This window comes from Phacochoerus africanus, chromosome 2 (assembly GCF_016906955.1).
Source record: "Phacochoerus africanus isolate WHEZ1 chromosome 2, ROS_Pafr_v1, whole genome shotgun sequence".
Lineage (NCBI taxonomy): Eukaryota > Metazoa > Chordata > Mammalia > Artiodactyla > Suidae > Phacochoerus > Phacochoerus africanus.
Window position 1 is genome coordinate 197698406 of NC_062545.1, and position 13526 is coordinate 197711931.

Here is a 13526-nt window from a genome sequence, read left to right on the forward strand (position 1 = left end):
AGGATGGCCACCCTCACCACCGCTATTCAACATAATTTTGGAAGTCCTAGCCACAGCGATCAGACAGACAAAAGAAATAAAAGGCACCCAAGTAGGAAGAGAAGAGATAAAACTGTCACTGTATGTAGATGGCCTGACACTATATATAGAAAACCCTAAGGACTCAACCCAAGCACTGCTTGAACTGATCAACAAATTCAGCAAAGTAACAGGATATAAGATTAACATTCAGAAATCAGTCGCATTTCTGTATACTAACAATGAAACATTAGAAAAGGAATACAAACATACAATACGTTTTAAAATTGCACCCCCCAAAAGTTCAAATACCTGGGACTAAACCTGACCAAAGTGGTGAAAGACTTATAGGCTGAGAACTATAAAATATTAATCAAGGAAGTTAGAGAGATGTAAAGTAATGGAGAGATATTCCATGCTCCTGGGTTGGAAAAATTACTATCATAAAAATGGCCATACTATCCAAGGCAATCTACAGATTCAATGCAATCCCTATCAAACGACCCATGACATTTTTCACAGAACTAGAACAAACAATCCAAAAATTTATGTGGAACCACAAAGGACTCAGAATTGCCAAAGCAATCCTGAGGAACAAAAACCAAGCAGGAGGCATAACTCTCCCAGACTTCAGGCAATATGTCAAAGCCACAGTCATCAAGACAGTGTAGTACTGGTACCAAAACAGACATACAGACCAATGGAACAGAATAGAGAATGCAGAAATTAACCCAGACACCCCTATGGTCAATTAATCTTTGACAAAGGAGGCAAGAACATAAAATGGGAAAAAGATAGTCTTTTCAGTAGGTCTTGCTGGGAAAACTGGACAGCTGCATGTAAATCAATGAGAATGGAACACACCTCACACCATGCCCAAAAATAAACTCAAAATGGCTGGAAGACTTAAAGATAACACAAGACACCATCAAACTCCTGGAAGAGAACATAGGCAGAACATTCTCTGACATCAACCTTACAAATATTTTCTCAGGTCATTCTCCCAAAGCAACAGAAATAAAAGCAAAACCAAGCTAATGGGACTTAATCAAACTGACAAGCTATTTCACAGCAAAGGAAACCACACAAAACAAAAGACAACTTACAGAATGGGAGAAAACAGTTTTAAATGATGCAACTGACAAGGGCTTAATCTCTAAAATATACAAGCAACTTATACAACTCAACTGCAAAAACGCCAACCACCCAACTGAAAACTGTGCCAAAGACTGAATAGACAATTCTCCAAGGAAGGTATACACATGGCCAGCAAACACATGAAAAAAGGCTCAACATCACTGACTATTAGAGAAATGCAAATCAAAACTACTGCGAGATACCATCTCACACCCGTCAGAATGGCCATCATTAATAAGTCTACAAATAACAAGTGCTGGAGGGGGTGTGGAGGAAAGGGAACCCTCCTGCACTGTTGGTGGGAATGTAAGATGGTACAATCACTAGGAAGAACAGTATGGAGGTACCTGAGAACACTATACATAGATCTACCACATGACCCAGGAATCCCACTCTTGGGCTTATATCAAGACAAAACTTTCCTTGAAAAAGACACATGCACCCGCATGTTCATTGCAGCTGCATTCACAATATCCTGGACCTGGATACAACCCAAATGCCCATCAACAGATGACTGGATTAGGAAGAAGTGTTATATACACACAGTGGAATACTACTCAGCCATAAGAAGAACAAAATAGTGCCATTTGCAGCAACATGGTTTGAATTAGGGACTCTCATCCTCAGTGAAGTAAGTGAGAAAGAGATAGACAAATACCATCTGATATCACTTATATCTGGAATCTAATATATGGCACAAATGAACCTTTCCACAGTAAAGAAAATCTTGGATTTGGAGAATGTAATTGTGCTTGCCAAGCGGGAAGGGAAAGGTTTGGGGATGGATGGGGCACTTGGGGTTAATAGATGCAAACTATTGCCTTTGGAATGGTAAGCAATTAGATCCTGCTGTGTAGCACTGGGAATTATGTCAGGTCACTTATGATGGAGCATGATAATGTGAGAAAAAAAAATGTATAATCTTTGTCTAAGTGGGTCACCATACTAAACAGTAGAAAACTGATAGAATACTGTAAACCAGCTATAATGGGAAAAAAAATCATTATATAAAGAAAAAAAAAGCGAAAGCAAGCAGCAGAATAAAAACCTTGTATATAAAAATAATAAATATTTTTTAAAAGTTATATAACTAAATAAAAAAAGCAATATTATATCAGGACCTCTGCAGAATCTAATGACATTAGAAAATACAGTAAATAATTGTTCTAGAAAACATTTTGTTTTGAGGAAAGAAAATTTACATTTACTCTAGAATCACAAAATATTCAGGGGTATTTCATCCCATTCATCAACTGTTAGAATTTAAAGATACCTGTATTGGCACATGGATTTACCAAGATATACTGCAGGAGAAGGAAAACCTAAAGGGGACACATCCCGAGAGAAAATGATGGGCTGATCCAGGTGCAATTCCTTAACCAATGGATAAAGCAGTCATAGGTTCATTGGAACGGATATTACTTGAATTTTATTCATAGCACTTTGCCTAGTTTCTAGAGAGAGAAAGGGATATTTAGATTTTAAAAATCTGTTTTACTAAATGAGTAATGTTTTAGAACACTTTTTTCTCAATACACCACGGAAGGGTTAGAGAGGCTTACCTCCTTCCTGTGTCACATACCACTCCCTGAAAATTTGGCATCTGCCTTCTTCACTTTTTCAGTGACAGTATCAGGCAAAGGTAAAGGCCATGAAAAGGTCCACTAGGGCAGAAACTGGTGTGCACCTAAGAAACTCTCCCCGGAAATGTGGAAATATTGAGTTTTGACTGTGAGGAGGGAGGAATCTTTTCAAATGGCCTGGTTTCTTGCATGAGAAAGTGTGAGCAAGTCCCAGTTCAATCGGAGTTATCACTACATGTGTAACTCTTGACCTATGCAAATGTTTGTTAACGAGGCTTGGGGAATTTGGGTTATAAAAATAATTGGGAACCCTGTTAATTTTACAGGGCTTCCATACCAAAGGACTTCGCATTGGGTGACCCAAAGCAATAGAGGTTTATTCCCTCACAGTTCTGGATGCTTGGAGTCTAAAATTGAAGGGTCAGTAGGATGGGTTCCTCCTGGAGGCTGTGAGGGAAAGCTCCAGGCTTCTGGTGGTTGCCAGCAATTGTTGACATTCTTTGGCTTGGGGGAGGGGCATCACTCCAGTCTGTGTCTTCACCTGGTTCCCTCCCTCTATGTAAATCTCTGTGTGTCCTCTCTTGTTGTCATAAGGCTACTTGTCATTGGATTTAGGGCCCACTCTGATCCAGTGTGCCTTCATTTTATATAATTAATTCTGCCAAAAAAACCCTATTTCCAAAGGAGGTTGAATTTGGAATCAGTCATCTGTTATAATATGGACGAGGAATTTTATCTTTTGTCAGAATGTTTATATATTTAAAGTCCCAACTTAAGCAATAACATGGAGATCTTGGAGGGAATAAATGTCTGTAGCAAGTCATGGTTGAAAGAAAAAGCAGCAAAAGCATCTTCATATTTGATCTATAAGACAGATTTATTATAGGAAATTCTACTTTTAGTTAGTTATTTCAAATGACATTGTGAAATAACGTCCTTGGTGCCCATTCAGAAATCCTGAATGTCTTTTATGTAGAACTCTATTGTGATTTTGCTTAATTTAGAATGACTCCTGATAAGTAAATTAATGAAAAAATGGAAAATATAGATCACGTCATAATTCAGAATAAGGGTCCAAAAAAAAAAAAAAGACTCTGAATCAAGGGTGTGGGAGAACAATGACTAGTGAAAGTCAAACATGACAAAATCAGATAAAAGATATCAAGGAAACTGAGATTCTAAAACCTGCTTTCCAGGTGGAAAAGTTTTCCTTTCATCCAATCTGAGGATGAAAGGAGAAATCTATATACAAGCAATTTATACTTGCAATCATCTTGTTCTCTCTAGCTCTAAAGGAAATGGCAAGAGACCAAAGCCATCTTTGAGAACAGACCCATTTGAAGTCTGAATATTCTGCTCCAATTCCATCTCTTTGAGTTATTTTGTATTATTTACATCTATGCTCTGTAATGTTTTCTATCAATTTCCTTTTGCATAACTGATCAGGAATTAGAATTACCTAGATTTGCTATTGGCAAAGAAAATATCGCTAGTTCTGTATAAATTTGCCTTTAATATTTTTTTTCTCTAGCACATACTCATAAATCCTCCCATTAGCATAAAAACAATATGACAAAGGAAAAAGCCTTTAAATGAGTGATGGCTGACAAAGTCATTTGGGATACCATAAAAATGCATTTTTGCTTTTTTCAAAACTAGTAATCACTTTGCTTTATAGTTAGTACTAAATGTTACATCTTTCATAACTGACTGAATTCTTTAGGGCCATGAATTGTATCTTATTCATATTTAGGGCCCATGTTGTGGGCCTAACATATGTGCCTAACAAAGAATAGTACTCAATTAGAGTTGAAAATCATGTAAAGGCCATGCACTATTTTTAAAAATAAGATATCGTCTTTATGTTTTTGTCCTAAGGAGAAAGTTTGGACAATTTTTTAGGCCTCTTCAGAAGAACAATGGTGGAGAAAAGCTCTGAGGAAGACTTTTCCTCTTTCTTCCTGAGGCCCTTGTTGGTAGTGACTAACTCTGAGGTCTGGCTCAGTCTGAAAACAAGCATCTTACATCAGGTGGTTTACCCTTTAGGTGAGAGCTCAGAGCTCTGTTCTACAAACTTAGAGAAAGCTGCAACAATAAATTTAGATTTTATATTCCACCATTCTAATTCTAGTTAAATATTTGAAGTGATTGTAAATATAGTTTTTTACATTATTTTATTTCTACTGTATTTAGCTTGTATCACCATGGTTATATATTTAAGCACATTGCAACTTGAATAACATCGAGCGCCTTGCAATCCTTTAAAGAATTAGCACCAGTTCACTATTATATTGCTAGGTGGAATATAGATTGATAGAAATATGGAATTGCCACTTAGGGGAAAAGCCTTATGCTGTAATTTCCTCTAGCAGCTACTTTCAAACCTGAAACCTAGAATATACTACTTAACTAATTTTCTGGCATCCAATAAATAAGTAAATAAATAAGAAGTGGAAGAAATCCTGTAAACAATGTTCTTCTATTACTGACATGAAAATCTCCATTCTCTATTCATGCTGAAAACCAAGGTTGCCATGGAGAGAAACTGAAGCTCCTGGCAGGTGAAGTGAATGTCAGTCTTAGGACTCCCTGGAGAATGGTTTTCACATCTTCCTTTCACAGCCTCCAGCACTTTCTGAAGCCAAGTTTCAGGCTGTGGGCCAGACTACAGTCTTGACATGAAATCTCCTGCTCTAATTTATATTCTTCTAAGAAACAATGCTCCATCATAAGAAGTTTACTTTCATATATTAAAAAATAAAATATCATATTTTAGAATGCTCTAGAATTTAAAATATTCCTGAAGGTCCTTGAGATGATAGCATTTTATTTTATTTCACCTAATTTATTTTATTTTATTTTTTGTCCTTTTAGGGCTACACTCATGGCATACAGAGGTTCCCAGGCTAGAGGGTCGAATTGGAGCTGTAGCCACTGGCCTACACCATAGCCACAGCAACACCAGATCCAAGCTGCCTCTGTGAACTACACCACATCTCATGGCAATGCCAGATCCTTAACCCACTGAGTAAGGCCAGGAATCAAACCTGTGTCCTCATGGATACTAACTAGTTGGATTCTTTTCCACTGAGCCATGACAGGAATTCCCAAGATGATAGCATTTTAAACCAATACCATAGTACATTGCTACTGCAAGTTCATGTTCAGATAAACTTTTTATATTAAAAAATTGGTTCTCCCCCAAGCAAAGTAATAACAATGGCAACACTTAACATCTAATTTTTATTACTCATGATCTATCAGATGATTGTGGTTCATCATGTTAACTATAATGTAACAATTATAAGAGGTTATAACAATTTCCATTACAATTATTAGCACCATTATAATGCTAGTGGTATTATAATGGTTCAAGTTAAGCTCATCCTTATAAAAACTGCATGGTTCCTAAGAATAAAGAATCCACTAGAGTGTCACTTTTAATGGGAATGTGATAGAAAGTTAAATTTCAGTATCATCTAACGCCATATTATTACCATTAATGAGATCTTGTTTTATGTAAGAACAAAAAAATTCAAAACATAAGAAACAAAGAACATTCAGGGACAGCCTACAATTGTCTGCAACTTTTTAGTAACATACTCAGAGGGTAAAAATGTGTTCGATGTACCACATTTTGATATTTATTTCAAATATTTACTCATGATTCAGTTTTTGATTCGACCTCAGGGCTATGCTTTACCAGAACAGTTAAAAGTAATGTCAAGAAATAGATCAGTTCTTCAAATATATCATGCCGTGGTTTTTACAGTGTGGCTATCTAATCGTTGTGACACTCTGACAATGAAACTTTGCACTGATGCTTTAAAGTATAAAAGTAACCTGAATTGTATCTAGGGTAGAAGTTGATATTTTGGTTATTGCAACAAATATTTATGAGAATTAGATATGTTAAAAAAAAAAGATGCTGTAGATTTTCTGAGTTAAAATGTCTTTCCTGAGATGCTCTAGTCAATCCCAAAGCATGAGGCAGCATCACAGCTCAATAATTGCCCTATTTGAAAAACTGGAGATTCTAATAAATTCTTTATTATCCCAACAAAGTCAACAGCATTTAGATCCAGGAATTGTTTTCATCTGATCAACAATCTATAGGCCTAAGTAAAAGTCCCTTTTAACTGGTATTCAGTAAAATAATAGAGTGTTTTGACATTGACTCCGAGCAGTGTATGGCTATTCCATATCCAAATGAAAATTAATACATGAAGCATATTTGAGAAGGGACCTGGGGGAAATAGTTCCTGAGGGCAGGGCTCATCAATCTTTTGTTGGACGAACTCACCTTCCACATTCAAGCAATTTTCCTCTCCCAAACTTTGACAACATTTTCATTATTAGCAGCAGAATTGCCAAATAAGGTAGTCCAGTTCAGAATAGTAAGAATATCTTCACTCAAATCTGAGGGGTAAATGCTTGTTTCTTAGCATTTACCCTTTTTAATACATTCATATTTTTCTTCCCAGACCACTTTTTTGAGGGAATGAAATTAATAGAGATTTTTCTTGTTAAAGTTAATAGCATGTTCTTCTTTTGCCCTAAATTTACCTCAACTGATTTAAAAAGGAACTTCCAACCCATGTCCTAGTATTTAAAATTTTTCTACTTCAGAATTTAATTACAGTTCTCTTTTTTTGGGGGAAGTGAAATTTACATACAATGAAATCCACTTATCTTAAGTGTACAAATATAGGAGTTTTGAGGAAGGCATAAACCTGGGTAATCCTAATTCATACTAAATATAAAATATATTCTTTAACTCAGAAGATTCACGCTTGTCCCACCTAATTTCTCCCTACCAAAAGCAACAATTTCTCTGACTTGTTTTGCCTGTTCTAGGTTTTTGTTTTTGTTTTGTTTTTTTTAATAAATGGAATCACACAGAATTAGTCTTTAGATTTGTTTTATTCCCTTTGGTATAATATTTATGAGATTCTTATATGTTGTGTATATTTTGTTATTGTTGTCAAGAAGTAGTCAATTGAATGATTAAACAAGAATTTGATTATTTTACCATTGCTAAATATATACATGGTTTCCAGTTTTATTGACATTCTGAATTAAGCTGCTGGAAGATTCTTATACAAGTATCTATGTGGAAGAGGTTTTTGTTTTTCTTGGGCAAATTCCTAGAACTGAAATTGTTGGATCATAAAGTAAGTATATTTAACTTTATAAGAAATTTCCAAACTATTTTCCAATTTTCTTTTTTTATCATTTTACTCTCCACAATCAATAGACAAATGAACTGAAGACTTCTGATTTGTACATTTTAAAAGTGTAAATATAATTACATGTATTTTACCACAGTAAAATATAAATTTGTAATATTTATGAGAATCTATGGATTTTATGTTCAATTAAACATTTATCTCTTCCATTGAATCTGTATCTGCCCATTCAATAGTACAACACTGTCTTGATTATTTAGTTTTTATAAGAGTTCAAGTTGGGTAATATGATACATTCATTTTTATTTTTCTCTCTCAAAATTATTTCAATTGTTCTATTTTTTACCTTCCTTATAAATTTTAGAATCAATTTGTTGTGTATAACTCTACAAAAATTCTTGTTGTTATTTTTCTGCAATTTGTTGATTAGTTTGGGAAAAATTGATATCTTAATTCTTTTTTTCAGTTTTATTGAGGTATAAATGTCAAGGAAATTTTAAGGTTATCTTAACTATTTTGAGTATTTCAATCCAAGACATGATATACCTTCTGATATGCTTAGATCATCCTTGAATTAGTTCATTAGTTATTTATAGTATGATGCATAGAGGGCCTTACATGTTTTGTTAGATTTATATATAAAAATTTCAATTTTTGTGCTATTATAAATTATGTTATTTTTCAAAAATCTCAGTTTTTAGTTGTTCATTGCTAGCACATACAAATTAGATTGATATTTGTGTGTTGACCTTATGCCTTGCTACCTTCCAAAATATTAGCGTTCTAGAAACTTTTTTAGTAGATTCCATGAGCATTTTCACTTAGACAATCATGCAATCTGTGAATAGGTACAGTTGTATTTCTTTATTTCTGATTTATATTTTTATTTATTTTCTCTTCCTCATTTATCTGTGACATACAGTATAATGTTAACTAGTAGTGGTGAGGGTAGTCAGTTGACTTTATTCACCATATTGGAGTGAACACATTTGATACTACACATAGGAAGTCCTAAAGACACTACAAGAAAACTGTTAGAGCTCATTAATAAATTTGGTAAAGTTGCAGGATACAAAATTAATACACAGAAGTGAAATGCATTTCTACATACTAATAATGAAAGATCAGAAAGAAAAATTAGGGAAAACATCCTATTTACCATCACATCAAAAATACTAAAATACCTAGGAATAAACCTACCTAAAGAGACAAAAGACCTGTACATTGAAAACTACAAGACACTGATTAAAGAAATCAAAGGTGGCACAAACAGATGGAAAGATATGCCATGCTCTTGGATTGGAAGAATCAAGATTATCAAAATGATTATGATACCCAAGGCAATTTACAGATTCAATGCAATCCCTATCAAATTATCAATGTCATTTTTCACAGAACTACAACAAAATATTTTAAAGTTTTTTTGGAAGCACAAAAGACCCAGAATAGCCAAAGAAATCCTGAGAAAGAAAAATGAAGCTGGAAGAATCAAGCTCACTGACCTCAGACTGTATTACAAAACTACAGTCATCAAAACACTACATTACTGGCATCAAAAACAGAAATATAGATCAGTGGAACAGGATAGAAGGCCCAGAATTAAACCCACATACTTGTATTCATCTAATCTATGACAAAGGAGGCAAGAAAATACAATGGATAAAAAACAGTCCCTTCAATCAATGGTGCTGGGAACACTGGACAGCTACATGCAAAAGAATGAAATTAGAACACTCTCTAAGACCATACACAAAAATAAACTAAAAATGCATTAAAGACCTAAATATAAGGCCAGATGCTATAAAATTCCTAGAGGAAAACATAGGCAGAATGCTCTTTGATATATATCATAGCAACAACTTGTTTGAGCCACCTCCTAGAGTAATGAAAATAGAGATAACAATAAACTAAGGGGAACTAATTAAACTTAAAATCTTTTTTTACAGCAAAGGAAACCATTAAAAAACAAAAAGCATTTTTTTAGTTTTTAAGGTGAAAAATAGATTATTCAGTGAAGATATTTCTTCTTTCCTAATACTAGCATTCAACGGTATAAATTTATCACTAAGCACTGCTTTAGTTATATCCCACTAATTTTCATTTATTTGGACTTTCATTTTCATTCAATTCCAAATATTTTCTAATTCCCCTTGACTTCCTTTCTAATTCATGCATTATGTATTATTTAGATATGTTGTTTAATTTTCAAGTATTTGGAGATTTTCTTTTTATCTGTTACTGAGTTTTTGAATTCTGTTATGGTCAGATTAACATAATTTGTATGATTTCAGTTATGTTAAATTTGGTTAATGTTTATGAAACAGTTTACTTTAAGATATAGTTTGTTGGAGTTCCCATTGTGTCTCAATGGGATTGGTGGCATCTTTGCAGTGCCAGGACACAGGTTAAATCCCCTGCTACCCTGCAACTGTGGGCAAATGTAGCTGGGATCTGATCCCTGCCCTGGGAACTCCATATGCTAAGGGGTGGCAAAAAAATAAAAAAAGGAAAGAAGATAATTTTGTATATTTTTCTCCACTTGGGTGAATGATCCATAGGATTTGAAAATAGTGTGTACACTGCTATTTAGTGGAGGCGTTTTCAAAATGTCATATATTATTTGGTTATTAGTGTTATTTGATTCTTTTTCTATATCCTATTGAATTTCTATTGATTACTGAGAAAAGGGTTTTGAATCTCTCAACTAAAATTATTGGTTTGTTCATTTCTCCTTTTAGTTATATCATTTTCGGTTTATTCTAGTTTGAAATTCTGTTGTAATGTTCTATATGTGAATACATTTAGGATTGTTATATCTTTTGGCTGACTTAAATTTTTTCTTATATGCAGTTCACCATGGAACAACATGAATTTGAACTGTGTGGGTCAACCTATATGCATTTTTTCAATAAATACATAATCTATAATCCTTAATAATTCATAATCCATATAGATTCAATCCATAATCCATAGTTGGTTGAATCTAGATGTAGAACGATACTGTGCAGGGGTTGGTGACACTATAATTCCCATGTTGTTCAATGGTTAACTGTAACTTCCCTCTTTACCCCTGGTAATTTTACTTGATCTGATATAAACTTTTTTTTTGGCAGAATATATCTACTTCAGATTTCTGTTAGTATATATATGTATGTGTATATGTGGGATATCTTCTTGCATCCTGTTCTTTAAGAATATTCTATTGTGGTGAAATATGCACAAGATAAAATTTCTCATCTTAATGAACTTAAGTGTACAATTCAATGGCATTAAGTACATTCACAATGTTGTGCAATTATCATCACCATCTAACTCCACATTTTTCATCATCCTGTCTATGTACCCATTAAACAATAACTCTCCATTCTCACTACCCCGCAGCCCCTGGTTACCTCTCTTTTAATTCCTATATCTAAGAAATTGCCTATTCTATGTACTCCATAATTATACGATATTTGTTTTTATATGTCTGGCTTTATTTCACTTAGCAAAACGTTCTCAAGTCTTGTCCAAGTTGTAGTATGTATTGGAATTTAATTTCTTTCAGCCATTTCATCCTGCTATATGTATATATCACATTTTGCCTATCTATTTATCAGTTGTGGATATTTAGGTTGTCTTCGTCCTTCTGAATAAGGTGAATAATACTACTATGAACATAGGTATTCAAATATATGTTTGAATAAAGCTTTTAAATATGGAATGAGAAATGGAATTTCTGTATCATATGGTAATTCTATATTTAGCTTCATAAGTACCCATCAAACCATTTTTCATTCCACCAAGAATGCCCAAGGGGCTGAACCATTTTATATCCCTCCAAGAATTCACAAGCTTTACAATTTTTCCAACATCCTCAAAATATTTATTTTCCTATTTTTTATGATAGCTATCCTAATGGGTGGGAAATGGTGTCCCATTATGATTTTAATCTTAATTTACTTAGTGGCTAATGATGTTGAGATATTTCCATGTGCTCACTGGTCTTTTGCATATATTCCTTGGAGAAATGTCTATTCAATCATTTTGCATTTTTTAAAATTGAGTTTTTAGTGGTTGCTGAGTTATAAGAATTATTTATATATTCTGGATATTAATCTCTCATCTGATATATGCTCTCCCAATATTTTATCTCATTCTGAGAGTTGTCTTATCACTCTCTTGAAAGTGTTTGTTGGACAAAAGTTTTAAATTTTAGTGAAGTCCAATTTATTTACTTTTCTTTTTGTTTCTTTACTTTTGTGTCATATTCAAATTGCTGACAAATCAACTGTCATGATATTTTCCTCTAGATCCTTTTCCTAAAGTTATTACAGTTCTCATTCTTACATTGAGATTTTTAATCTATTTTGAGTTGATTTTTATATATGGTGTAAGGTAACGGTACAATTTCATTCTTTCACATGTAGATATCTAGTTTTCCCAGCACCCTTTGTTGCAAGACTATCTTTTCCTTGTTAACAGTGAGGTCCTTGTCAAAAATCAATTAATCATATGTGCAATAGTTATCTCTGGACTCTCTATTTGATTCCATTTTTCTATGCATCTGTTTCCTATGCATTGTAACTTTGTAGCGAGTTCTGAAATCAAGAAGTCTGTGTCCTCCAACATTACTTAAGATTTTTTTTTGATATTTGTGGTCCCTTGAACTACGAACTTAAAAATAAATTTTTCTATTTATGCAAAAAACATTGTTGTGATTTTTTGATAGGAGTTACATTGAATCTGTGGGTGGCTTTGGGTAGTACTCCCATATTAACAATATTGTCTTCCAATCTATGAATGTATGATGTCTTCGTATTTATCTTTATGTCTTCTTTAATATATTAGACAGATGTTTTATAGTTTTCAGTGTACAACTCTTTTCCTGGTAAAATGTATCCCTAAGTATTTACTCTTTTTGATGCTATTTTATGAAATTATTTTCTTAATTTGCTTTTTGGTTTGCCCATTGTTAATGTATGCAAATGCAACAGATTTTTGCATGTTGATTTTATATCATATGACTTTTCTTAATTTATTTAATGTCATTAACTTTTGTGGAATATTTAGGGTTTCTACATATAAGACTATGTCATCCGTTAACAGAAATCATTTTTACATCTTTTTAAACTTGGATTTCTTGTATTTATTTTACTTCTCTGCTCTTGTTAGAACTTCCAATAGAATATTAAAGAAAAGCCATATATGACATTAATGATAAAGATAAAAATATATATTTCAGGTATTAATATAAGTGTTTCATATAGATGTTTCCATTTAATTCTTATTACAATGCTAAAATGTTGATATCATCATCCCCATTTCAGAGATAAGGGGAATGAAGCAGAGGCCAAGTAACTTGCATGAGATCATACATCTAGAAAGTGATGGACCAGTTGAATCAGGTGTGAGTGACCTCAAAAGCTATATACTATCCTGTACACATTGCTTTATGTCATTTACAAAAGTATATTATTAATGCACTTTCCAAGGTATGTATTTCTCATGTGCTATATAATATTCATTTAGATATCCTTCACCCTCATTGAAATAAAAATTTTAAAGGAAGGAGACCTAACGCCAATTTACATTTTGTGGCTATTTGGAATTTTAAATA